Source organism: Zonotrichia albicollis, chromosome 2 (assembly GCF_047830755.1).
Source record: "Zonotrichia albicollis isolate bZonAlb1 chromosome 2, bZonAlb1.hap1, whole genome shotgun sequence".
NCBI lineage: Eukaryota > Metazoa > Chordata > Aves > Passeriformes > Passerellidae > Zonotrichia > Zonotrichia albicollis.
Window position 1 is genome coordinate 30391438 of NC_133820.1, and position 25499 is coordinate 30416936.

Below are 25499 nucleotides of genomic sequence, written 5' to 3' on the forward strand. Positions count from 1 at the left end.
AGCAGAAGTATCCTGTTGGAACTTTAATTAAAAGCTGTGGGCACAATATAAAAGTGTTTTCCTTTGCTCCTCTGAGTGCCAGCCACATACTTCTGCCTGCTTTCCTGTTTCAGCTGAAAATGAACAGGAAGGAAGGAGACATCACAGCCTGTAGCTCTGGGATAGGCAATAATACGACTTGCAAGAATGTGGGAGGAGAATCCTATGCATCTAGAAAATCTGAATCCATGAAAATCTAACATTCAGAGTGGAGAATATAAGAGAGAATGAATGAGTTCTTCCTTCTTCACCCTTCCATCTCCAGGCATGCCTACATTTCTCTGCATTATTATTGCAGCTTGAATTCTGGACACAGAAAGTTTACAGCTTCTCTTCAGAAGCTCCTTGTTGCACTTGCTAGGCAGTGACCTAGATATTTCTCAAATGTTTGAATTCAGCCTTCATTTCACAGGCTCTCGATAGTCCAGGGAAGGAACCACAAAGATGAGCCACAAAAAATGTATAGTTTCTTCTAAGAACTTTTGCATCATTTTGAAGCAGAGGTTCTGCATACCTGTATGAAGTAGCCTTGACTGTTATATAGCGGAGCAAGGCTGAGGAATCGTAAACATGATAGAGCTAGAGGATATCAACAAATATTTGGCAGTTTTCACTGTTTTGCAGTCACAGTCCAGTTCAGACAACAACCTTCCTGTTGTTTTATTTACCCTAAAGACAGGAATTTTCCTTCACCTGGGGACATCTTCATAGATGGTACCTTTAAGAACACTTTCTCTGCCATTAAACTTCTGGGGTTTTTCCTTCTCTTTACTACCTTATCCCTGAACTGGCACCAGTTTAACAACTCCTTTATCTCTACTGAAGTCTGGCACCACTATCATCACTCATTTGTACTGGTGTGGAGTTCCAGAAGACACTTTGTCGACCTCAATGATGCTGTTTGGTGGGTAAAACCTTTGCTCCGCAGTACATCAGATTTAAGAACTCACAGTTTCCTGTATAAATATTTGCAGGTGCTCCCTCAGAGTCAGCAAGACTGATATATTTAGTTCCTTCTAATAAGTCACTTGCTATAGCTCATTAATCACTTTTATTACCCTCTCAATGCATTTGATAAATGTAGCAATATGGTATTTGAGTACCGGAAATAAGACAGCTCATTAATTGAGGCAGTGCCTAAAACCACTTTTATTTTGCTATTCATTAACAAATCTACAAGTTGATTTTAGTTCAACAGGATCTTTGCAGAATTCACTAGCACTGTAAATATTTGTCTAAATAAATAATCATATTCAAAATACCATTCTGAACAGGAGGCCATATTTGCACAGAAGTTTTATCTGAACAGTGTGTGGGTTTGTGTCTATTTCATCTGCTTAAGGGATACATGAAATACACTCTATGGTTATTAACCTTGTTGTTTCAACAGAGGCCATATGTAAGAGCTATTTTTCCAGTGTGACCTGACCCTACTTGTGTAAAGCATCCTCAGACAGATGATTAGCATCACCTATGATCTCCATTTTCCTTTTGTCCCATGGGTTACTTTCAATACTAATGAATCAGAGGTGGAATTGTTAGAAGGGGTGAGGGGATCCTTGTAGGATCCTACTGCTCTTCCCATTTTGAAATTCCAATGTATATTGCATTTTAGTTCAAAGGCACAATACTGCTGATGGGAAGTAGGAGCCAGCGAGTTGTGTGGAAAGAGATCCTCCTCTAAGACTTTCTTGTGGTCAGTCCTGCCAACCCCACAGCTTTCATCACACCACAGTAACCTGAGACTAGCAATGCTCCACTCTGTCTTCTGGTGAAATGTTTTGGTAATCTATGTCCAAATATCTCCACACTGGTCCTGGCTGTACCGGAGAGCCAAACCCAGTGACACTTTGTTTCTTTTCCTCCTCACTCACATTGTGTCTGCACCTGCTCTGGATGTATTGTGGAATGTCTTCAGTGAAAGCAAGTATTATTGTGATGGTAGGCTCAGATCTTTGTAGTGCAGTGTAGCTTTTTTCATTCATCTGTGCTCCTCCAGCCACTATGCCACTGCTGCCTGGGAAATGTTCTGTGGCATAAATCTGCTCCTTGGTGCATGTTGATATCAATGCATCAGCTCTGGTGCACTGCTAAGGCAATGGAAAGAAAAATAAGATAAATGAGATTATGGTTAATAAATCACCAAAAGACATGAAAGCTGCAGTCCTAATTTAGACTTAAAGATCTGAAAGGACTCTATCAGTAGTGTCAGTACCTATGTGTGCATGTTGTATGCACAACATAGAATCAATAGGGTCAGAGAACCATTTCAGTTCATTAGACCTTTAAGATCATTGAGTCCAACTGTGAAGTTTATGTTGCCAAGTCCACCACTAAACCATGTCCCTAAACACATCTACATCTTTTAAATACCTCCACCTGTGGTGACTCAACCCCTTCCCTGGGCAGCCTGTTCATGTTCAGAGTACTGCATCCTGCACCTTAGGAGATGCACGTCTGTACCACAGATTGTATGGTGCTCCAAATGATTATGGGGAGGAGAAAAAAGCACAGGCCTGGAACACAGAGATGTTTTCTTGCATCCTATGGTAGTGTGTGTTCAACAGAAAGGAATGCAGTGCTCTGATATCAGTGGGCACCATTGGGTAGAAAAGACAAAATGCTATAAAAGTTAACCATATTTTTGAGGTTCAGTCAGTAAATCCTACTTCCTCCCTCTGCCCCACAGGAACCAGGCATCTGCAAGGGTGAGGTAGAATTGCAAAAAAGTGTTTTTGTGCAGGAAAGTGTGTACATAGGCTAAACTGATGCCCAGAGGGTGGATCTCCTGCTCTAAATCCCCACTGCCCCTCCTTTCTCCCTCTGTGCTCCAGCAGACAAAAGACTGCATTACACACCTTGCAGGAGCAGCTCACATTGACTAATCCTGGGTTAGGAGGCAGCCATCAGCCTCTGTAGGAAGGAGAGCTGGCCATATAACCATATTCCCTGGTTTCCTGGCCAGTGTTTCCCAGATTCCTCAATGCCTGTCAGTGATGTGTTTTTTTCTGTGGAATTCTTCCACAGTGTCACCTGTTTCTCTAGAACATACTATGCCGTTGGATTCATTTCCTTTAATTCATCTTGACATGCTAATGGCAGGTATCAAAGCAGAAAAACATCAAAGCAGCAGAGACTACTGGAAACAATGTCATTTGTCAAGGAAGGACAAAATTTACCAAATTGGACATGGAAAATTTCAGAGTTTGGTCTAAAACTTTTTATCCTTTTTGCAGGTATGCTGGGTTGCTTTTTAAAAAGCCATGTGCAGATCATTTAAAACCACCCCTAACTTGCATTAGTATTTCATTCAAAAAGTTTCTATACACTAGATATTATTCTATAGTTACTATAGATACCTTACATGCTTACAGGGAGGAAGTGTTCTCCTAGTTACACTGTGCTAATTATTAGCAATCATTCATCAGCAACAGGTAATTACTAAATAATTATTAGGAAACAGAAGCAATCAGGCCATGCAAAAATGTCTCTGCTGGGGTCACAGCTAGAGAGACAAAATGCAAATAAAGAGTCTTAGAAGCTTAAAAAATTAGGAATTAATTGACATAGAAAAATTATTCAGCATGGCAGACTGAGGCTGCAAATATCCTTGAGGGATGCTGCAGCCCCAGCAGTGAGCTCTTGACTGATAGAAACAGCAGATGCAGGAAGGTTGTGATCAGCAGGTTTCCACTGTGTACCTTAAGAGCAGCAATCAGTTGCCAAGGAAGAACGCAGGCAGCACCACACACCATCCCAAACCACTAATGTTTCCATGCAGAGGGAAATGAAAAGCACCGAGGGACATCAGGGCTGGCATCTACTACTCTCTAAAACTGGAGGGAGGACACAACCCCAAAATTGCTAACTCTTTTGGAAAGGCAATGTCAGTTTTCACTCCTCATGGCTGAAAAGCTGGACTTTCAGTGTGAGGATATCTTACTCAGTAAGTCTATATTCATTCATCCTCAGGGCAGCATAAACAAGGAACTCCTGTTTCCGAAACAGCCCCCTGTCACATGCAGAGCAGCTGATGGAGCAAAGAGCCACATTTGTGCATGCCCAGAGTGACACCCATGGATACACATTGCTGCTGGAGCCTGCTGCTGCTGGAGAGGGATCACTCTGTGTCCACAGAAATCATCCTCTCATCACACCCCATGGTGCAGCCAGCCCCACTGTTGGTATTTTAGTTCAGAAGAGTACAGCAGGCAGGGATGCAAGTGGAAAGAAATATATTGCATGTGAAATTGATGCATTGCTTCATACTTCACTCAGCTGAAAAGCTTACTGCTTTTTTTCATTCCTAAAAGTGAAAGTTCTCTTACTTTGCCACTTGTTATTCTTTCACCCATGCCAGATCCCATTTCTAATGTCCAATCAAGCCTCTCCACTTTGGGATACAGGCAAGATTTGGGGCTGGTTTTGTCTTTAGGAAACAGAGAAGTTAACTCTGTGTTGGGACAGCTGGGACATAGCTGTCAGTTCCTTTTCATTATCAGCAGCACCCAGCTGGATGTCTGGAATTCACAGACACTGGGGGAGACTCATGTTTGCCTGAATTTTAAAAGCAGGTTGCTTGCTGGGAATGAATTAATATCCTGCAACAGTTGCTCAACTTTGCCTCTTGAAAAGTAAAAGCAATCCCAGTGGCCACTAAAAACAGAAGAGAAATCAAACTACTCTTCAGTTCAGAACCTGGTTAGTGCTTGGGAGTTTTGCTTTTGCTGCAAAATAATCTGCACATGAAGTATTTTTTAAAAGACCAATACCCACAACAAAACCAAAACTAAGGAGAAACCCCAAAGCGTCCTTACTTGAAAATTAGTTCCCACTGCCACTACCCTTGTGAGGTAAATAATTTTACAGCTCTAGTAACTTCAGGATTTGCTGGAAATTTGGATTTAGATTGAAGAATCTATTGCTGGGCACTTTAAGATCATAAATGATGTTCTGTTTGCCGAATGTCAAATTAGCAACCTCTGCCTAAGTCATAGTCCAAAGGCTGTGATTTGTGCAGTGGCACTGCTTCTTGGAACAAGAAAATTTGCTGAATTCCTCCCAGTGGGGGTCTGCAGCTGGTGTCTGGGACAGGAGTTTAAAATGTTTCTCTCCCTAATCCAAAGTAGCTAATGACTTGGAGGAGTAATTTACTTACTTGCTTCTCAAGTAAACTTCCTAATTCTAAATTTAGCTTGTCATCTGTCACAAATGAAGGCAGTTCCCTTATGGGATTTCAGACTGCCCTCTGCAAGGGCCTTCTCTTCGTTTTGGCCTTGCTTTTAACATATCTGGTTTCCCGGGTATATTTTTGCTCACACAAGAGCAGTCCATCAGGAATCCTGGTGGAGACCTCCTCAGACATCTTTTTTCTTCTTTTGCTTTAGGTTGAGGGTTTTTGTTTGCTCGAGGTGGTGTTTTTAGGTGGGGAATTGTTTGTTTCCTTGTTGCTTGGATCAAAAATAGCTTGGGCTGTCTAGGTGTCATTTCACTCCATTTATTAGAGGTCTAAGTTATTTTCCACCTAGCTGAAGCTGTGGCCATCCCTGCTGTTGAGTCTGGGCTACATCATATGCATAACACACTCTTCATAGTGTCTGAAAAATCTCTCCATTTTCTTCCTATAAAATGGTTAATACCCTGAACTAACAATTACTCAAAGGTACAACCAAAGAGTGAGTTTAAATAGCCATCCTATGCAGGGGAGGTAAGTAGCTTTTTTAAAAGATTATTTATGTGTAATCCATACTGACCAACAAAATCACAAAACAACTTCTATGTGTAAATTATATAATAATCTCATTACAAAATAACTCACAGTATACAAAAAGAAGGGATGTAGTGAATGTTAATGGCCAGCCATTCTTCTCACAACTCAGAGTGTGCAAAATAGGCTCATTCCAGCTAGCTGGTGCTAAATATGATTTATACCATTGGTGAGCAACTGCCTTCAGTATAACTATTTAAAAATCCCAGTGTAATATTTTCTCCTGACATTCTTCATGCTTGTGAAGCACGACTCCCAGGTCACCTGGGAGTTACTTGGTCCTGCCTAATTCCAGACAACCAGCATCCACATCACAACCAGCCAATAACTACAAATTTTGCTGGTGGTTTCAAAGCATTAACTCATGGAAACACAGCCTTAGTACGCTGATACACATGATCAGAAACACATTGGCATTATCACTGTTCAGGATCTTTACAAAATCCTAGGTGAAGGAAATCCCAAAGTTTAAGCAGATTTTAGCCCCAGCCTGCCATGCACACTTTAGCCCTTTGTTAATTTTTTTTTCTGAAGTTTTTATATTGCAGCATAAAAACGTTTTCCTTCAGTTATATTGAAGAAGACTATAAAGAAATGCAATATCACTTCACTGTGTCCATGTTTTTTGTGAAGCAAACCTGCTCTGCTCCAAACCCAAACTTATTGAGTTCATTTAAATATGTTTATTTAAATTTATTTATTTAAATATGTTTATTTATTTATTTACTTATTATTTCAATATGTGCTTGGCCTGCAGAAGGGCTTCTTTTCTTTTCTAAAAGCAAGGGTCATGGTCTATTAAAAACTCAGACACACTAATGATTATATTAATGTCTTTTGGTGTTATTCTCTCTTCAGTGAGGCTTGACCTCCTCGTGTGTGCACATGTCAATTCATGGCCACAAGTTTAGAGGAAAGAATATTGTGTCTTGAAAATACCAGCCCTCAGTCCACCCTACCAGAATGCAGCTAAAGGTTCTTGATGTCCAGTGGACAGAAAGAGGCAATAATGGCAAGACAGTTTTAGTTAAATTCAGTGCTAGATATAGCAGAAAATCCAGTTTACTGGATCATAGCTGATAAGCAAAGATATTTTATAAGAATAAGCAGGCTGGCTGTTTTGTTCTGGGGCCTTGACTGACTTTGCCAGGAAAAGTTACAGCTCCCATTTGACTGTTGAACATGATCCTGTGATGAGCAATACCAGAAGTCAGGACATAGTCTGGGCAAAAAATGGCACTTCTGTTGAATAAGACATGGCTCCCAGCAAGGTGTTTACCTCATTCTTTTGGTTCTATGTCCATGCTATTCCAGCTGTGAAACAGAAATTGTCAGGGCAGAATTAGAATGGCATGGACAAGCATATACCACAAGGTATAAAGTTTCCTGGGAAAAAGAGATTTTCACAGACCTTTAAATCACAAAATAGTTGAGGTTGAAGAGAATATATCAAGGGCATCCCATCCTTATGGGGGTCATCTTCTCCAAAGTAATCTGGTGTTTCTACCAATTTCTGCCAGGTCTCTGTACCATGGACCAGCTGCATGGTACTCAGTTCAATGTATGATGAAACTACAGTTTTACTGATAGTTTTAAGTATTCTAAACTATTTTGTTGTTGTTTCTTTGTTTAAATATGCTTAGGTAACATGGGACTGGATGAGTTTTGCAAGTTGATTGAGATACTGTGGCTTTGTGACTGCATAAAGGAAGTCCACGGGCTTGTCTCTCACCACCAAACCAGGTAACGTTCCACTCCAGAAAACATTTCTTTTGTTGGAATGGCCCAAATCAGGAGGTGACTTAGCAATGGGACAGGGCAAGTGAGGAGGATGCAATGTTGTGTGTCCTTCCTGCTTTGCTTTTACTTAGCACTACAAGCATGCTCATAAATAGTTGCTGAATTCCTTGTGGGATTTGAACAGGCAAAGGTTGCTTTAAACAACCTTAATAGTTCCAACAGTCCTTGCACATCAGGCTACAATCCTTTTCCAACATGAAACACATTGCCTTGAAATGGTTCACTTCATAATCCCAGAATTTCTCCAATAGCAGCAAATATTCCAGCCATACTTTGTCTTCCCTACACAAACTTTTATTAGGAATAGGTTCTAAATGCAGAGAAACTTTTCACAGGCCATCTGAGTTCTCCCAGTCTGAAGACATTTTTCAAAAAGCAAATAAACCTGGAAAAGACCTTTTGGGGTTTCTTGTTTTATTTTCTTAGATGTTTTACCAATTATCATATTCCCCATGTGCCAAACCTAGCAACTGGTCTGAAAAGTGCACCTGGCTCCAAATCTGAACTTCAGAACTAACCCCAGAAGAAGAATCAGGACCCTGAATTCACACATCATTTCATAAGTACTCTTGTTTCTAAACATCAAATCTATACAAATTACTTTTGTTGTACCTTCTTTGTATCAAATTACCTTCTTACTTGTACAGGAAATACCCTGAAAAAAATAGATTCAAGGTGACACTGAATTTATATTCAGCCTCCAAAAACAGAGACGAGTAGGAGGGACTCAACAAAGAACTGTTCGTACCACCTTCTGTATCACTGTTGAAATCAAGAGGATCACTAAATCCTCTATAACACCTGGCACATAAAATCTTATCTCTCTCAAAATCCTCAGAGATATTAATGGAGCTTACCTGCAGAGCCTGAGAAAGTATTAAACCAAGCAGGCTGACTTGGTGTTTTTTTACCTACATGAATTCTGTGCTACTGTGTTGTTCAGAGTGATTCAAAACAAAAGCAGACCTTGTTTTGTCAAGGAGCTAATGCATCCAGGCAGGATGCCTTTTGCAACAGATCATTTTGGAGTATGTATCAAAGCATTGCAATGAAAATCTGCATGCTGCTGCCTCAGTGTGTTTATCCAGGCCTCATCATTTGGCGGCAGCCCATCAGCTTGTCTTATGAATCTGTTTCTGTGGTGCTGTGGTCCTGTGAGGGTGTGTGCTCTGCTGCAGCTGGGGGACACTTGATGCAGCTTTGGGTGTTCAGGTGGCCCTGAGTCTTGAAGATGCAAACAGGAAATGCTCTTCATATGGGGAGACACTGACTGAAGAAATATTTCTACAGCTTCTGGTGGAAGAGCAGGTCCCATGGTAGGGGTCTCATTTTGAAACAAAAATTATTTTATTATACATGTTCAAATTATGAGTAGTTACCTTGATCTGGTCAGAACCAGCACAGACTGAATGAAACCCAACTTTATTTCAAAGACAGCTGTCCACTCAGTTTTGTAACTACCCCTAAAAATGAAACACAAGTGCAGATTAAGTCCTCGGGAAGGACAAGCCTGGACTTTCCCCAACAGCCTGGCTGTGGGAAAGGCCACATCTCCATGTGCCCTTCTCGGGCACTGAATCAAACCATATGTTCATCACACCCAGGGAGAAGAGGAGCTGATGGTATTCAAGCTTGCTTTTCTGCCTTCCCATCTGGAGTAAAGTACAATGGTTCCTGGGATACATACTCAGGAAGACACTCAGTGCTTTGCCTCTTCCTGTCTTGCTTCTCTCACCTCTGACAAGGTGAGCCTTTGTGGCAAAGAGGTGATTCAGACCCTTCTGGTTGAATGACCAATTAACACAATTCACAGCAAACTTGAAATCTGTCACCTGTTTTACAAAAGCACACAATGACATCAGTGAAAAATAATCAATGGGTATTTCTTTCAGGAAATGTTCCAGGCCAGGTTGGATGAAACTTGGTCTAGTAAGCCATATCCCTGCTCCTGGAAGGGGGAGTTACAATTAAAGGATTTTTATGGTCCTTTCTAGCCCAAAGCATTCCATGATTATATACTTCTATGACACAGAAAACACATAATGCCTTTGGTGAAGTGCCACTTAAGAAGAAAAAATGAGATTTCCCTTCCTGTATGTATCATGATCAGCAGCTCTGATGTGCAGCCAACTTTCCCTTATATTTGGAAATAAAAGGATACCTTCTTATGGTAAGTAGTACCAAATGTAGACAGCTCTTATGCTCAATTGTGTTTGTCTGAAGAGGAGTGTTATTATGGTGCCGCACAAAAGATTTATTGCATGGTGGCTTTTTCCTGAAATCAACAGCTGTCTTTTGTTTTAATCCTTGTGTATATAAGGAAGTCATATGACATGGAGCACTTCTAGTTCTTAAGGGCACTCTGTGTTGCCTAGGAGAAAGCCTAAAGTTTGCACAACAGCAAAAACTAGAGCAGCCTTAATTTTGCAAGTGATTTTACTGTAGATGAAAACCCCAAAAGGAAGCCTCCATTCATTTCCAGCACAATTCACGTGTTGTTTGTGACTTTTTGGCACACAAATGCCAGGAGATATTGAGGTACTTTTCAGCTAGCAGGCATCCATTTCCTTCTCTGAAGCAGCAATAATCATTGTTGAAATCCATCTCTAAAAACAGGAAGCTTTATCATTTTGATTTTCTAGCAACCTCGCCCTTTCTTGTGAACCTGACCCTTGGTACAAATCATCTGCTTTGATTCAATCATGACTGTTATAAGACTGAAGCACAGGTATTTCCTATTTTGCTCTAAAGCACATACAGTGTGTGCTTAGAAACGTCCCTGCTCAGGGTGATTCATCCAGCCCTGCAGGAGCATTGGTTAATGGAGCTTTACACAGGAGACCCACATGTTTACATCGTGCTTTTGTTTATGTGTTATTTCTGTGGAATAGAGGGAATGAAGCAAGACCTCTTGTGCTGGGAAAATATTATCTGAGAGCAAAGCAGAAGGAAAGTGCTGAGGGTGAATTTGCAGGCACAGATGACGTTTTTTGACATAGCAGCAGCAAGTAAATTACTCTCCCAGTGGTACTTAGCAAGAGGGCTCTCCACACAGAAGTGTGGCAGACTCACAGCTGCACTGGTGTTGTCAGATACATTTCATCCCTTCTGGAAGGGATCCTTGGCAGTGCATGCAGGGCTGGGCACACACACTTGGTGGTGCTGACTAATTGCTCCTTAAGAGAGCAGTCAGCCAAGACCACTGCCCTGCCGGCACTGTAGTCACTAAAGCCCCATCTCCACTCCGTGTTTTGGCAACACAAACACCCTCTGGGATGCCCCAGGCTCTGGGCTACCCTGTGGGAGAAAGCCCCTTCACTCCCCACTGCACAGGAAAGCTGGTGCCCAGCTGAGGAGCCCTGGGACATGTTAGCCTGGGAAACTGCTGTCATCACTTTTGTCACAGGCTTTTGTCTTTGGCTGGCTGCGAAGTTATCCGGGGGTGATGATGGTAGAGGAAGGGATAGTGGCTTGAATGCAAAATGCTGTTAAGACTGCTTTATTCCCAGGAGGATTGGCTGAACTTCACTAAATCAACCCAGGGAATGGGCATTTAAATGGCTGACAAGAGGATCCAGAAAGAAATACTTTGAAAAGGATTGTAAATAAGGTCATTGTAGGTCAGCAGCCATCTCCAGTTCCAGCAGAGAACTATATCTGACATAGCTTCTTGCAGGAGTATTACTGCTTTCCTTAAGTAGGCTGGAGAAAGATAATGGGAGGTGGCCTGGGAACTTGGTTTCCATGTTGCCTTGCATTGTTCGGACAACCCTAAACATTGTTTATCCTGTGATCTTGCCCCTCTGGGTCTCCCACCCACAGAGTGGTCCAGAGAAGCATTGTGCAGGGATACAAGCGTCCAAGTGCACCAGCTCCATGCAGTTCCGTGTATTAACTGAATTACACTGAGGTCAATGTGCCTAAAGACAAGGAGAAGGAACTATGGTTTCCCATTCCAGCACATGTAGCACCCTCTTTATGGCATTGTCTGCTCTGTGCCATTGTGTCTTTGTGTTCTCTCTGCTCTATACAGACATTAGCTGAGTTAGCTGCAGAGCCAAAAGCCAGGGCTGTGCTGGAAGTAACTGATCAGCCTTGGTCAAAACTGCTGTTGAAATCACAGTCAGTTCCTGAAACAGTAGATAAGATCCTCCAGCAAGCTCCACTCACTGGCATCACTGCTTCTGTCTTTTGAGGGCAGCTGTCTGTCTGCTCTGTCTCCAGTTCTCAGCATCTCCTTCTCCTCCTGCCACCTTGGTCCCCAGCTTCTCCCTTGTCTAAACCCCTGGGAAAGTCCACAGGATCTCCAGTGAAGGAGCATGTAGGTGCTAACCACCCAGCTGCTCCTGGTGCCTCCTGAGCACCTCTGCAGGGGTCTAAGCCCATGTCTCCTTGTCCCCTACATGCCCCACAGCATGCCCAGAAGTGACTGGAGAGCTATTGAGGAAGTGATGAGGGCTGGCCACAAATACAGATTGAGTCCTGGCTGTGAACTTGACAATCAGGAACTGTAAAATACTGCTGAGGCCTAAAGCAGCATTTTCAGTGCTTTTTATTCTCTGGGGTTTCTTTTGCTTTGTCTGCACCAGAGATCACTGATAACACATGAGAAAGGGGAAGAGGAGGATTTCTCATTTGCAAGCACGACACTCTGCTTCCAGCAGAGGAGATTTTGCAAATCCTTTGTGAGCAGGAGAGCAAAAATTCACCATGGAAAATGCACCAGGCTTTATCCCCACAGTACCTGCATGAAGATGTCCAGCTGGCTGACAGAAACAGGCTCTCTTGAGCTTTTTTTCTGCTTACTGTCACCAGGAGGTTTTGAACATGCACATGTCACACCCCAGGAAGATGTGTAGCAGCATGATACAGAACAGAAACTGTTTCTGTGAAAGGAAGAAAACAACTTTACAGACTGGGAAGGAAACAAGCAATCTGGGCCAGAGTCTAAGCTCTTTTCCCTGAATGCTGTCCCAGCCTCTGACCTCTCATTATTTAATTATCACATGAGAAATCTAAAGAGTGTATTCCCTGGCTCCTGAATAAATGCTAACCTGCAACATAGGTCATACTTACACACTTCACATTTTTACTGGTGCGTAAGGGACCTGAGCACTGTGGCAACAAGTTCTGAGTCAACTGTGAAGAGCCAAAACAGCTGAGACACTGCTTATTTCAACAGACCAGTCAAGACAGACCAGCCCAAATGTTTCTTGATATTGGATTTTATATTTCTGCTTATTAGAGGTTCAATGGATGTAATGCCCAGCAACTTCACCTGTGGTTTCTGCTATGCATAGCTCCAACCAGAGGGCTTTCTAAAGGCCCTTCTTGGTCCCACTAAGCAGCTGTGAAGAAGATGGACAGGGATGAACAAGAGAGCAAAGGAGGCAACACTGTGCAGCACAGCAAGCTGAAGGTATCACTTCCTTACTGTAGTTCAGATTTTTGTAAGCAACACAGCAAAGGATGTTTCAAAAGCTGGATTTAAAGAGCTGCAGCAGATCCTGCTACTAGAGAGCAGTGGACACTGTAGTGAAAACACTCAAAATCTGAGGGCTGGTGTGGGGGATCTGGTGGGCCTGGCATGGACCAGGTGATGTTCTGGTAGAGAAGATGTGCAGCACTTGCTTGTGCAGTCACACTGGGGTGCCAGTAGTGGGATGTAGACAAAATGGTATGCCAGCAATAAGACAGTCCATGGTGAAATCTGATAAAGGAAGAAGAGGCTGCAGGGGTTGTGTCCCTAAAGCAGAAGGGTAGGGCAGCTGGTGACAGTTTGGGTGGGAAAAACAAGAGAGAAACAGCCTCTTGTGGTATACAGTGCTGATTAAAATCTGAACTGATTTATAATGACTGCAGCTATTGCTCTCTCACTTATCCCAGTTCTTTGCAGCATCACCCCAGCCATCACTCTGCTCTTACTGATTGTGATTTTGCATGAAGAACACACTGACCTTCCTTCCCACCCACACACATTTGTTGGCTTTTTATGTACAATAGTGATTCTTAAGTCATTAGGCACCAAATTTCTTGCTCTGAAATCTTCCAAACCATATTGTTTAATCTTTCTAGTCTGCAAAGCACTAAGGAAAGTCATGTGTAAGCCTAACTTTACCATAGTGCAGAAATTCAATCGTTGCATGTGGTAGAAATGTTATGTCTCAGCAAATTTTACATTTTCTCATGCAATGGGGATTTGCATGCACAAATCCTGGCTTTGCATGTCAGATGTACACTTCAGACAGACACAAAATTGCAGTCCTGTCTGGGAAGCAGGATCCAAGCAGTGTTAGTGGCAAGACCCTGCACTGCTGCTCTCAGATATCCTTGAGTGCTTGAGTCCCTGAGAATTGTCCAGCTCCTAACATAAGTCTATTATAAAAGAAAGAAACAACCTTCCCTTTCTTTTTCTGAGGCCATGACTTATGCTACTGAGACACAGATCCAGGAAACCCAAGAAGGATGTGTTTTTTTTAAAGCATCATTGACAGGTAGTGTGTAGGCAATTAAATCATTATCACAGTGTTTAAGCCAGGTTACTGAGTTGCACAAAGGAGTAGGCAAGAAAGTGGTAGAAAAGGTTCTTTTTGTTTTTTTGAAGAAGCTTAGAACTTCCATCTCCTTAAACAAACTGAGTAGTTACTGAATTATTGAGGATACAAAAAGAAATACGTGCTAATTCTGTCTGTAATACACCCCCTTTGGATTCAAGAGGAGAGACCGTTCAGAATAAGATTGTCATTTTTTACATGGGTAGAGTGTTGCAGGCCAGCTGACTTGGTGCACACATGGCACTGCTGAGAATTGTGGTATCCCTGCATCTGGGTCCCTTGCTTCCCCACAGGATGGAACAGGTGAAATGTTCACCAAACCAGGGAGCACTCCTTGCAGCCTGCAGTCAGAGTGCTGGCAAAGGGGAGGGGAGAAAAGGAGGAAGAGAGAATCTGCATTTCAGAAGTAATGTGGACTTGCACCATGCAGTCTTGCCCACGCCTACCTCTTTGTTTCCTTCAGATTGTACAATCCATTTAAACTGATTAACTAATGGGATAAAAATTCACAGTGTTCCTAAGTAACAATCAGGTCTGTATGAAAGATAACATTTTAAACTCCTTCCATCCCCAGATTTTCCAAAGTGAGGCTGACTCTGACCCAGCCTGGTGCCCTGCCATGCATCCCTGCTGCTGGCAGCAGCTCCCTGCACTCCCACCTGAGCCCATCAGCTGCCTCCTCCCCTGGGCAAGTCCCCTTGGGGCCGCTTCAGCAGTGGTAGGCAGATGCATCTTTTGTGACCCCCCTCTGAGCTTGCCATGCCATCTCACAGGGGAGGTGTTGTAATCTTTGCTCTCTGGCTGCCATACACGTAAAGTCCCAGCTCTCAGGCTGTCACAGCTCTCGGCTGTCCGGGGGATTCCATACCTTCTCTCTCTCTCTCTGTTTGGCTGCAGCGTTGTTCTTCCCTCTCTGCTGGGGCTCTTCTCCTTTCTCTGCAGCACAGTCCTGTCTCTCTTCTCAGGGGCTCCTCTTGGGCTCTTGACCCACCCCTATTTATCTCAGTTACCCTCACGAGCTACAGCTGTTGCCCAACTAAGGACCCTGCAGCTGCAGCTCGTTTGGAGTAACTTAGACACACACTGATCTCACAATACAACATGTATTCAGGCCCCCACAGGGAGGTACCACACAAAACCTGAGCTTTCCTCATGTCGTCTTTCTGGCACTTCATCCTATGGCTATTAAAGGGGAAAGGGGTCCCAAAGACCAGGGTAGAAAGAATGGAAAGAAAGGTGAGATGTATTTTTCCCTCATCCATCTGAAATTTATTCTACACTCCCCACTTTGAGAAGAATTGGTCTGTCTCATATTCCTTCACTTTCACTGATGTTTGGATTTGATTAAAAAGAACCACAACCTAAAAGAAATCAAGGTGGCAACTAGATTTTTCTCTTCTTCTTTAAAAAGCCAAAATAGATTTAAGGAAGAGTTATTATAAGGAATATTCCCAGGTGAGTTTTCTTTTGATGTCTTAGTGTAGTCTATATTTATTAATTTATATTATTTATTTATTTATATTTATATAATGCCTGCTCTCAGTTTAGTGGGTATTTTTGCAGTTTATACAAACGTGATAAAAGGATGCCAATGTTAGAGTTGTGTTTCAGTCCAGCAGGCTGAATAGTAAGGAAACAAAACTTTTAAATATGGCAAGGTGTGGATTGCTGATACCAATGCATGACTTTTGAATTTACAGCAATCGGTAAAAGATACTCTTTTGCTTTAGAAGGAGAAACATTTCTCCTTCATTGAATGGTGAGAGAGGACACAGCTACATGTTGGGTTTTTTCAGAAAAGGAACCCTGGCAGACTCGCTTTTAAGCACTGAGGAAACAGTAAAGTTTCAGAGTATTGGCATCTTTTATGTTAACTGCAAATTACTTGATATTTTTATCCCAAGCATTTTTAGCATCCAAATTTGCTTTAGGTGATTTCCCCAGGCAATTAGGTAAAGAAAGTAGTCCAGTATTATTCATTTATCTTGCTTCATGCTGTGCCTGGTGGCAGAGTGTTGTTTTCAGTTTCCCCTGCTTTTTCATGAAATATGAGAGCACTGAATTCTACACTGAACAATGCAGTCCTGCAGTTTTGTTTATATTGCAGATTAAAATCCTGGTTCAGTTTTGGGCCGAGCAGCTTGTGTTAGTATTGGACCTAGAAGCTGGTGTTGGTATGGGGTAGGTTTGGCTGCTGCATTCCTCCAGGTAAAGCATGGTTGGCAAGCCTTAGATCTTCAGGCACAAAGCAGCCTTTGCTGTAGCACAGCAACCAGAGAAATATACAGGATTAAGTTCATCCACCAGTTTTGCCGAGGTGGTTGAGCTCCTAACATTGTTCAATGTTTCAGAAGGGTGAGGATCACTGAGTGCTGATCATGGAAGGCAGGAGCAGAAATTTTTGAAGAAGGCCAGAGGGGAAACACACACAGAACAAGAATTAGAAGAGAGAACAAAGGAAGAACAGAGCTGAGGGAGAAGAAAGAAAATGAGAAGCAGACAGTGCAAGACAGAGAAATAAGTGAAACACAGTGGTGCATTGCTGGCACAAAAGCAGAAATGGAAGTGAAAGAGGGGGTGTTTCAAAGAGACACTGAACACCAGCCCTGGTCATGCTGGGTCAGCATTTCTCAGCCATTACACTCACAGGCCCAACCTGGAGTAGAGCTGTCCCTCATGGCTGCCCTAAGGACACTGCTGTGCCTGCTCTCGCAGGAACAGCCCTGCTCCACTCCCCTTGGTCAGGCAAAGCCACGCTGAATGAGGCACTCTGGAAAGTGAGGTTGCTGCAAAGGAAGGCAGGAAATCCCTCCTGGCTAAGACAAATAGCCTGGAATTAAAACATGCAAAATCTCAAAGCTTTCCATCACTGCAGTTATCACTTCTGATCTATTTTTATGTTGAAGCAGCTTCAGGTATGGTTGCTGCAGTTGGCAGAAGTTAAGAAACTCAAAAAAAAACATGGCACAGCTCTTCCACAGAGTAAGTAGCCTCCCAGCAATTAGGCAGCTGACTGGGAAAGAGGAGCCTTGTGGAGTCATGGTCACTTGTTATTTTCATTCTGCCTCGTCAGCCTTTCCTCTGTGTGTGTCACAGAAAAAAGTCAGTTGCCTGAAACAAGCTCCAGTTGATCTGAAGTCTGAACTAGGCCTGACCCTAATGACTCATTCCCATATTTTTCCTATTTTTTCGCTAGCCAAGTAAAGTTCCCCTTGGTTTGCCAAATTTTCAAGATTTTCAGAGTTTTCAGTGTTTGGGCTGTAAGTTTGGAGAGATTTTCCTTGTGGATAGTTTGACTTGATCTTTTTATTTGTTTGCCTTTCTCTATGTGGTTATGTAGTGTGATAGGCTGGAGTGGACAGAATGTGCTCCATTTACCCTTGCACATTTTCCCATTCGTGAGAGATAACTTGGAAGATGAAACTCTTTTCTGGAGCCCAAGCAACACATCCTAATATTCAATTAGCTATAGAGAATGTTAGTGAGGCCAGTGCTGCTTATTCTGAAGTATTTGTCTAGTTGTACTGTGTGAATCCAAAGGAACAGCTGGTCTAAATTTCTCTAGAAATGTTTATCTCTGAGCAGATTCAACTAATTTAATTTCTGCTTTGGTTTTGGTCTGTCTGGTCTCTATGTCACCTCACCACTGGGACAGCCACACTTGGAGCAGAGCTTTCCTTTGAAAGATGTCAGTGATTCATATGCTCCTACCACAGCTCCCTGCAGCACTTCAAGCAACCACTTTATTTGCACAATAAAACTCAAACCAGAATTAGGAAGTTCACAGCCAGTTTGCTGTGTAATACATTAAAAAATTAATCATGCACTCAGTTTACATACTCTTGTTTTGTCCACACAAAAGATTTGTGATGGCACTTTTGTTATGCTAGTTAATACTCTTACACTAATTTACAGGCTGGTAGCTTCTCCTGTCAGTGATAAGGTACACAGCAGGGCAAAGCATCAATGGCAAACTTGATCAGCTTTTAATTCAGCAACTCATTTAATGGTAAGACTTTGACAAAGTTTGAAAAAAATACTTTATGGCTGAATCACAGCCTTGATTTTTTACAAGCCCAGATTTTGAACAGGCTGCTGTTTTCTTAACTGCCTATTGATTTGTGTTCATCATAGGCTATATTTTTATAATTTCTGTCAGAGTAATGGTTAAGGCTACCACAAAAATTCATTCCAACCCTTCTTTTTACAGTGACCTTTCTGTGCAGATGTTCTGCAGAGAACGCAGTCCCCAGAACACCCGACAGGGATGAGCCAGGAAATGAAATGCTGAGAATCTGAGGCTTGATCTGGAAGGCAGCCAGGGCACACTCCTGAAAGCAAGCAGCAAGGCTTCTGCATTGAATGTAGGTCACCACTCACTTATGGAAATTCACCGCTCCCGTGAAGAGTGCCATGAAGCAGCGCTTTAGGGAGAATAGACAAACATGTAATGCTCTTTGTGCAGTAATTACTGTGGTGTGAGGGGGGAAGGCTCCCAATTGCTTTGGCTTTTTCTACTCTTTTTTCACCACCTCTGTAGAAGGAAGGCATGTTAACATCTGACATCACTAGAGAGATTCCTCGAGGGCACATTTCACTTGGAAGCACAGTTTAAATACAAAATTTCTTGATACAAATAAAGCATCTGTCTTTTCTCTTTTTAAACAGATTACACCCAAGAAGTTGTTCCAGGCTAAATTCTATTGTCAAGGTGAGGAAATGTCAGCGAGCTAATCTCCCCATTGCCTCCAGATCCCTGCCCACAAGCCTGCCTGCAGCAATTGATGGGGATCATTCCACTCTTGAGGAATGCAAGCACACACAAGATATTCATTGTGGAGATCTGACTTCTCATGGGCTCTGCTGACACAAGCTGCAGAGCATGCTTACTGTTTGCAGGTAACCACACAGTTCAAAACACTGGTATTGCCCTCTGAAAGCAAAGAAGAAATCACTGGTGTCGTCAGAGCTGACAAACTTTTCATCTGCTTTCATTTCACATCCTACCCATCAGAAGAACATTGTATATCACTCCTGTATATATCATTTAGTTCCAGGGCAGTAATGCCCAGTTCTCTGCCACTTTGCTATGCCTTGCTTTGGAGATCCACCACCAGCCACCTAATGACCTGCTCTGCTGGCCACTGTCATCACAGTGTGCCAACATCCTGCACATTCAATAAACCTTAATGCACCTCAGGCATGATGATGCAAAGAAAATGTAACTGTTCAAAGAGAGGTCTCAAGAGACAGCACACTAAAAGTCTTGTATTGGTGCTTCAGTCTCAGATGAGGCCATTAAGGTCTTTCATACTGGCTGTCTGTCCTTAAAAACAGCATCTCCTCTTGATAATGGTCCTGTTCCTGCCTTTCCATCCTCCAAAATGTATATACTGCCCTTTGTATTAACACTCTGTTTTTTTCTTAGTTGCTGCATGTATTCTTCTCTATAACACTAAACTTTCTGAAAAAAAAATTACTTTTCTGTCCACCATACCACTAACAGTTGCACTTCCCAGAAACACATTCCTGATGAATAATTCAGCTGGTTGCATGATGCACACCCATGCTAGAGTCTAGCACTGCAGCTTTGGGCCTCCATCAGTAGTTCCTCCTTGTCTGTGACAACAGGTAGTATAGAAAAAAGGTCCTTTTTTTGTAGTAGGCCACCAGCCTAACAGGGGCTGTAAAAGGAAAGGATTCTGCTTGGCAGACAAAAGTAGGACATCTGGCCCCAACCTCATAGAGTCTCAGCTCTGGCTCAATGTCATGATTATTTCATCTTGCTGGGAAATACTGTGATTGGAGACATGCTGCATCTCAATTCAGTTGCTCCCAGCTAAGAGAAGAAACTCATACAAGTGAGTTTCAGATCCCAATTCTGATACATATTAAATACAAATTTTAATATTACTGTCAGGACAAAAGGCTTTACTGGCCAATGACCATTTCTGAAGAAATACATTGAGGATTTAGGGAGGACATAGGGAGCTACATCCAAAACTAAACTGGAAAAGAAAACCAAAACAAAAAAATACAAAAACCAAACCACTGGTTATGACTCTTTGGGAAATGAGAAACAAAAAAAATTTCCTTATACTTACTGGTTTAAATTCCTTCACACCTAGAAGTGCAATGCTGAGCATGCCTAAAAGTGCCTTCCTGCTAACCTGGTTGAACAGGTTGCCATCTAAGCCTAATCAGTTATCAATGATTGGAATACAAATTCTCTGTTCTATTAGCTAGCAGCCAGCCAGCCAAATCTTCCAATTCAGTCTTCCAGGCTTAATACAGTCAGTTACAGGTTTTCTGAAAATGGTCAGCATTTCATTGCAAGAGCCAGATGCAACCACAGCCCTTTCTGTAACATAAATCCTGAATTGCCTTGTCACTTGTGCTCCAAAAAAAACTCTCACTGCTCTAGCCAGAGTCTGGGCTCCAGCCCTCCGCTCAGCACTTTTAGCATCCTCACAGTCCTGGTTGCCAAGATGGGGAGAGGTTTGCTGTGAGCTCATCACAGGCTGAGAAACTTTGTTCAGGGTTTGTGCAAAGCCACATACAATGAATGGTCTGTGGGACTTGTCTACAAAGCCTCTAGCTTCAAAATACAAGCCTCCACCTATTTGGCACAGGAATAGCTCCATTAGATGATAATATCAGGAAATTATGTACTTTATTCAGACACCTATAGGAGAAGGGTACAATAATATGTGTCTATTGAGAAAAAAAAATAAAATACTCTAAAATCCTTGGTGGAAATAGCTCATAGACCTTGATTTCTCAAGGAGCAAATGATTTATCATCCACCATTCTGAGTTATTTCTCTTCCATTCATCTTTATGCCCTAGAGAGGTATTTCTATTAAGCAGCTCTAGTTATCTAGAAGTTGGATATCTAGTCAGAGTTGATTGTCTAAGGTCGTTTAATAGTAGATATGCAGACAGCTCCAGAGGAAGAGCCATCCCTCCCCACTCAGGCACCTCCCTGAGACTCTCCATATTGACCAGAGAAGCTGAGATGATGACTAGTTCAGGCTAGGCAGCTACCTTAAAATGATGGGTCCCCAGATACTACCCTGTGTATGCAGCTAGACCCTGGTGTGGGTGCAGCAGAGAGCCTGTGTCTGCCCCATGCAGGGCCAGGGCTTGTTGCAGACAGGGCACCCTGCCCAATCCTGCTCCCACTGCCAGACTTGCTCCACAAGCACCTGGCTGAGAAAGGATACTTCCTGAGTGGAGTTCTGAGTGAGCAAGACATTAATGGTCTGGGAAAGATGATGATGATGGGGTGAAGGAGATACAAGAAAAGAGTGGTGGTCTCCTCTCCTCTCCTCTCCTCTCCTCTCCTCTCCTCTCCTCTCCTCTCCTCTCCTCTCCTCTCCTCTCCTCTCCTCTCCTCTCCTCTCCTCTCCTCTCCTCTCCTCTCCTCTCCTCTCCTCTCCTCTCCTCTCCTCTCCTCTCCTCTCCTCTCCTCTCCTCTCCTCTCCTCTCCTCTCCTCTCCTCTCCTCTCCTCTCCTCTCCTCTCCTCTCCTCTCCCACTGACATTGGCAATCACCTTGACAGCCAGGTATTGTAAATCCCATCACACAGGTCTCACACTTCCATCCCTGTGCAAGCTCATTTGTAACTGTGAGTGGGCATGTGAGAGATGTGGCTGCCAAAGCAAAGCTGCTGGAGGGAGGAGAGGCAGTTCTACCCCATCTGCAGACCAGAACACACTGCTCCCCATGCTACAGAAAACAGCCTCTGTGAGGTACTTATGGGAAGGACAGGAAGACAACCAGCATTCAGATGTCCTGAATATGCAGATTTATATTTGGAGGCTGTTAGAAATAAAATATTTTAAAGCAATCACATTAATCAGGGACTTCTTATGCATTTGGTGCAATGAGACCCAAATGAAAAAGAATCACAAGTGCACACTGCATGTAAAGGTTAATCAAAGGCAGTTTCTTCTTTTGGCAGCTACATTCTTCTGCTGGTCTTTGCCAGGAAGCATTTACTCCATTGTTTTTCTTTCTTTTTTTTAAATTTTTTTCTTTTCTTTTAAGCATATATGTGCAACTCCCACTCTCAGGTTTTCTAAAAGTTATATCACACCCATTTTATATACATGAAGAGAAAATGGTGAACCTGTAACATTTTAAATGCTACTTTGACAAATGGGTTTCCAGTAATTTTGATTGAGACTTTTCTATGTCTTTTGTAGAAGGGGCTGACAGATCCTTTTCCACAGACATTGGAGGTAATCCCTTTAAGAAAACCACCTGAGCTGGCAGAAAACCTCAGAGCAGCCCGTTTGTCAAGCAGCTATGCAGGCTTGTTGATATATTTGTTCTGGGGACAATGCCTCTTACACACTGACCAGCTGGGAAGCATTTGGAAAGATTTTATGGATGGATTCAGCATTAAGTGATGGGGTCGGCTGCAGACTGCAGTACAAGATCAGAGTATCTAAGCTAGCTTTCAACAAGCCCGTGCCATTTTTAAATGCCATTTACCTGGTATCATTGACCTTGGGGAAGAACAGATATCACCTGTGCTCTCAATCACCCAGGTAAATCACCTCACACAGCTTCAATCACAGCTAAGCCATCACAGAAGCCCTGATGGCAGAAGTTGGAGGAGAAGCACTAAATCAAAGCACCACCATTCAGCTGGACAGTGTCCCTGTCTCTCTATGTGCTGCTCCTGCTGGAGGGTGAATGGATCTGTCTGTGTGGGGCAAGACTTGTAGGGCTTCCCAGAGCCTCCTGCTGCTGGGAGCCAGTGCTAGGGCAAACCCAGGTGGGGATGCTTGGTCCTTTGGTACAGAAACAGAGCTGACATTGGCTGCACTCTCTGCCATAAGCACCACACTTCCCACAAATCATTAATTTTTAACTTCTTTCAATCTATGCCAGGAACTGTAAAATAACCCATACTCAATTTGAAAAAGAGACTGAGATAAGCCAAGATATTACCTTTCCTCTTTGGAGGAATTTTACTCTCCAAGGCCTAGTAGATACAGTAGGACTGTTTGCACATTTCACCACCTCTATCCTTTCTTTCTAGCTCCTCACTGGACTTTTCTCATCACAGAAACTCTCTAATAATTTTCTTCTTCATGTTCTTATGCCATTTCTAAAATTTACTCTCTGAACTTTCATCTTGTTTAAATTTCTCTTTCTCCTTTTTCCATTACTAGAAAGGAATAAAGGGTAAATGAGGTGAATGAGAGTTTAACCCTACAATGTAGTTGCACTTTCCCAGTCAAGCCCTGGTTTTTAGACTCAGAATTCTTACATTAAAGTTTTTCCTTCAAACTTAGAATAGATGCAGCTAACATGCCCAAAATTTTGAAGGCAGATTTCTGAGTTCCTTTCAGCCTTCTAGGTAAAAAAAAAAAAAAACGGTTTCTGGCTCTGCTCTCAAGATACATCAAGTGGTCGTGCTGTGTTCTTTCATATCTTCACCTGAAATGAGTTTCCACCTTGATTTCTTATGTTTAAACTATTTATTTTAAAATTTCTAGTTTGTCTAATAAGCTTGCATGGAAGGTATAAATGAGATCAAAACCCTACTTTGGCTGCCTTTATTTGTCCATGCAAAGCAGTATATTTTATAATCTCAGTGCTTTTTCCCCTTAGACACAGTGTCTTTAAAAGAAGTTGATACCCTTGTAGCCTGTTATCTACACCTGCATTATAGACATCACTCAGGCTGTCCCAAGCTCTTGGTGACAGTCTGGTGACATTAAGATGGGCACAGCACAGGAAAAGGGAGGTGGGGTGTTCTGCATCTGGGCTTAGCTGTGAGACATGGTTGTTGTTCTTGTGCCACACAAGAACCCTGCCCCTCCAACTAGCTGGGATCCATCCAGAGTCTCCAAGAAGGGATAAAATTCTGGTTCAGTTTCAGCATGGAAAGTCTCCCTTCTGTGCAAAATCCATAACTACCTAACCCTGGCAGGGGCTGGCAGTTTTGGAGGTCTTGTTCATGACAGCTTGTCTACCCAGGTCAGGAAAAGGTGGATGGATGGAGTAGCCCTGGGAAACCTGTACACCACATGCTGCCAAAAACCCATTGAGTGAATGATTTCCATCTTCCATGCAGTTTGAGAAAGATTTTTTACAGCATATAAACTGGAGAAGGTCAAGATTTTTTCTGGTTAAACAACAATGGTAGTCTGTGGAGAAATACACTTTTCTTGGAAACTGAACAGTTACAAGAGAGGAATGTTAGTATAACTTTCATCAGAAAGGGTCTGTTAGGTCCAGACAGATTTTGTTTTAGTCATGGAACAAAATTCACATTTCCTAAAATAAAACAAACAAAACAAGGTGAAAGAGAATAAGAGAAAACAGAGAGAAGGGAAGGGCTAAGATCTGATAAATGTTGGAGATGGTGACTTATTACTTATGAAATTACTGTGCTGTAAAAATAAAAGTTTGTTCTGTTCTGCTTAGGAATTTAGGTACACAAGACAAACAGCATTTCTCTGTTCAAATACAGCTTTTCAATGAAGCAAATACATTGGTAAACATCACAAGCTGTGTTCTAAAAATTTTTTATTCCAACAAATTCTCCTCAGTTTCTTTGGCCATCTCTTATTATCTCCTTAGTGGACACTAGCTCACAACTTTTCTATGTATGCTGTTTGTTCACTGGTATTGCAGGACAAAGTACAGCCATCCAAGATATGTCTCCAGTGATAAGATGATTCAAAACTGTTCATATGACTTATGTGCTACCTATCCCTACAGATATTTCATTTTGCTTCACAGCTGCCTTTCCAGATTTCATCTCATTGCCACTTACTAGAGTATTTGTTGTGTGGGTGTATTGCTAGTGAACACAGCCTAGCTAGATTTACTTTAAAATGCTGTGAATTTAAACTGCAGTAAGTTATTATGCCTTATCAAAGTACAAATATTATGTCCCTACCCCCATGCCTCTTGCTAAGCTGCAGGTCTTTAGACTGGAGTCCCTTCCTCCTACCCAGTTAGTGTAAAAGCCTAGGCAGAGAGTTAGGTATCTATTTATTTTTGGAAAGTTAAATCAATGAGTCCAAAAGGAATTTAAACAATATTTTGAGTTTGTGTGCACATGTATAGCCATGGTGTATATCAATAAAAGTTCTTTATCCAAATTCATTCTCTTTCCTATCCCTTCCTCACCTCCACTCACCACAGCTCAAGTGCACAGTAAAGGTCACCTATTAGAGGAGTCAGAAACAGGAATGGATGTATCAAAGTCTACCCATTTTGCCCTGGCAGAGCAACCCATGGGGAGATGGTACAAGAAGATGTCAGTCCCCAGGATGGTTCAGAGCTGCCTTCCCATCAACAGCCTTCAAT

The 25499-nt window shown here is 42.4% G+C and overlaps 1 long non-coding RNA gene across 2 annotated transcripts in view; it reads left to right on the forward strand.

Annotated features, from left to right (window-relative positions):
* LOC141728147 (uncharacterized) overlaps positions 1-25253 on the forward strand; it is a 152517-nt gene extending 127264 nt beyond the window's left edge. For both annotated transcript variants that reach the window (XR_012578916.1, XR_012578915.1), the window contains exons 2-4: positions 7450-7549; positions 18829-19059; positions 22370-25253. This is a non-coding gene — a long non-coding RNA (uncharacterized LOC141728147). The remainder of the gene's footprint in view (positions 1-7449; positions 7550-18828; positions 19060-22369) is intronic.
* The last annotated feature ends 246 nt before the right edge of the window (positions 25254-25499 follow it).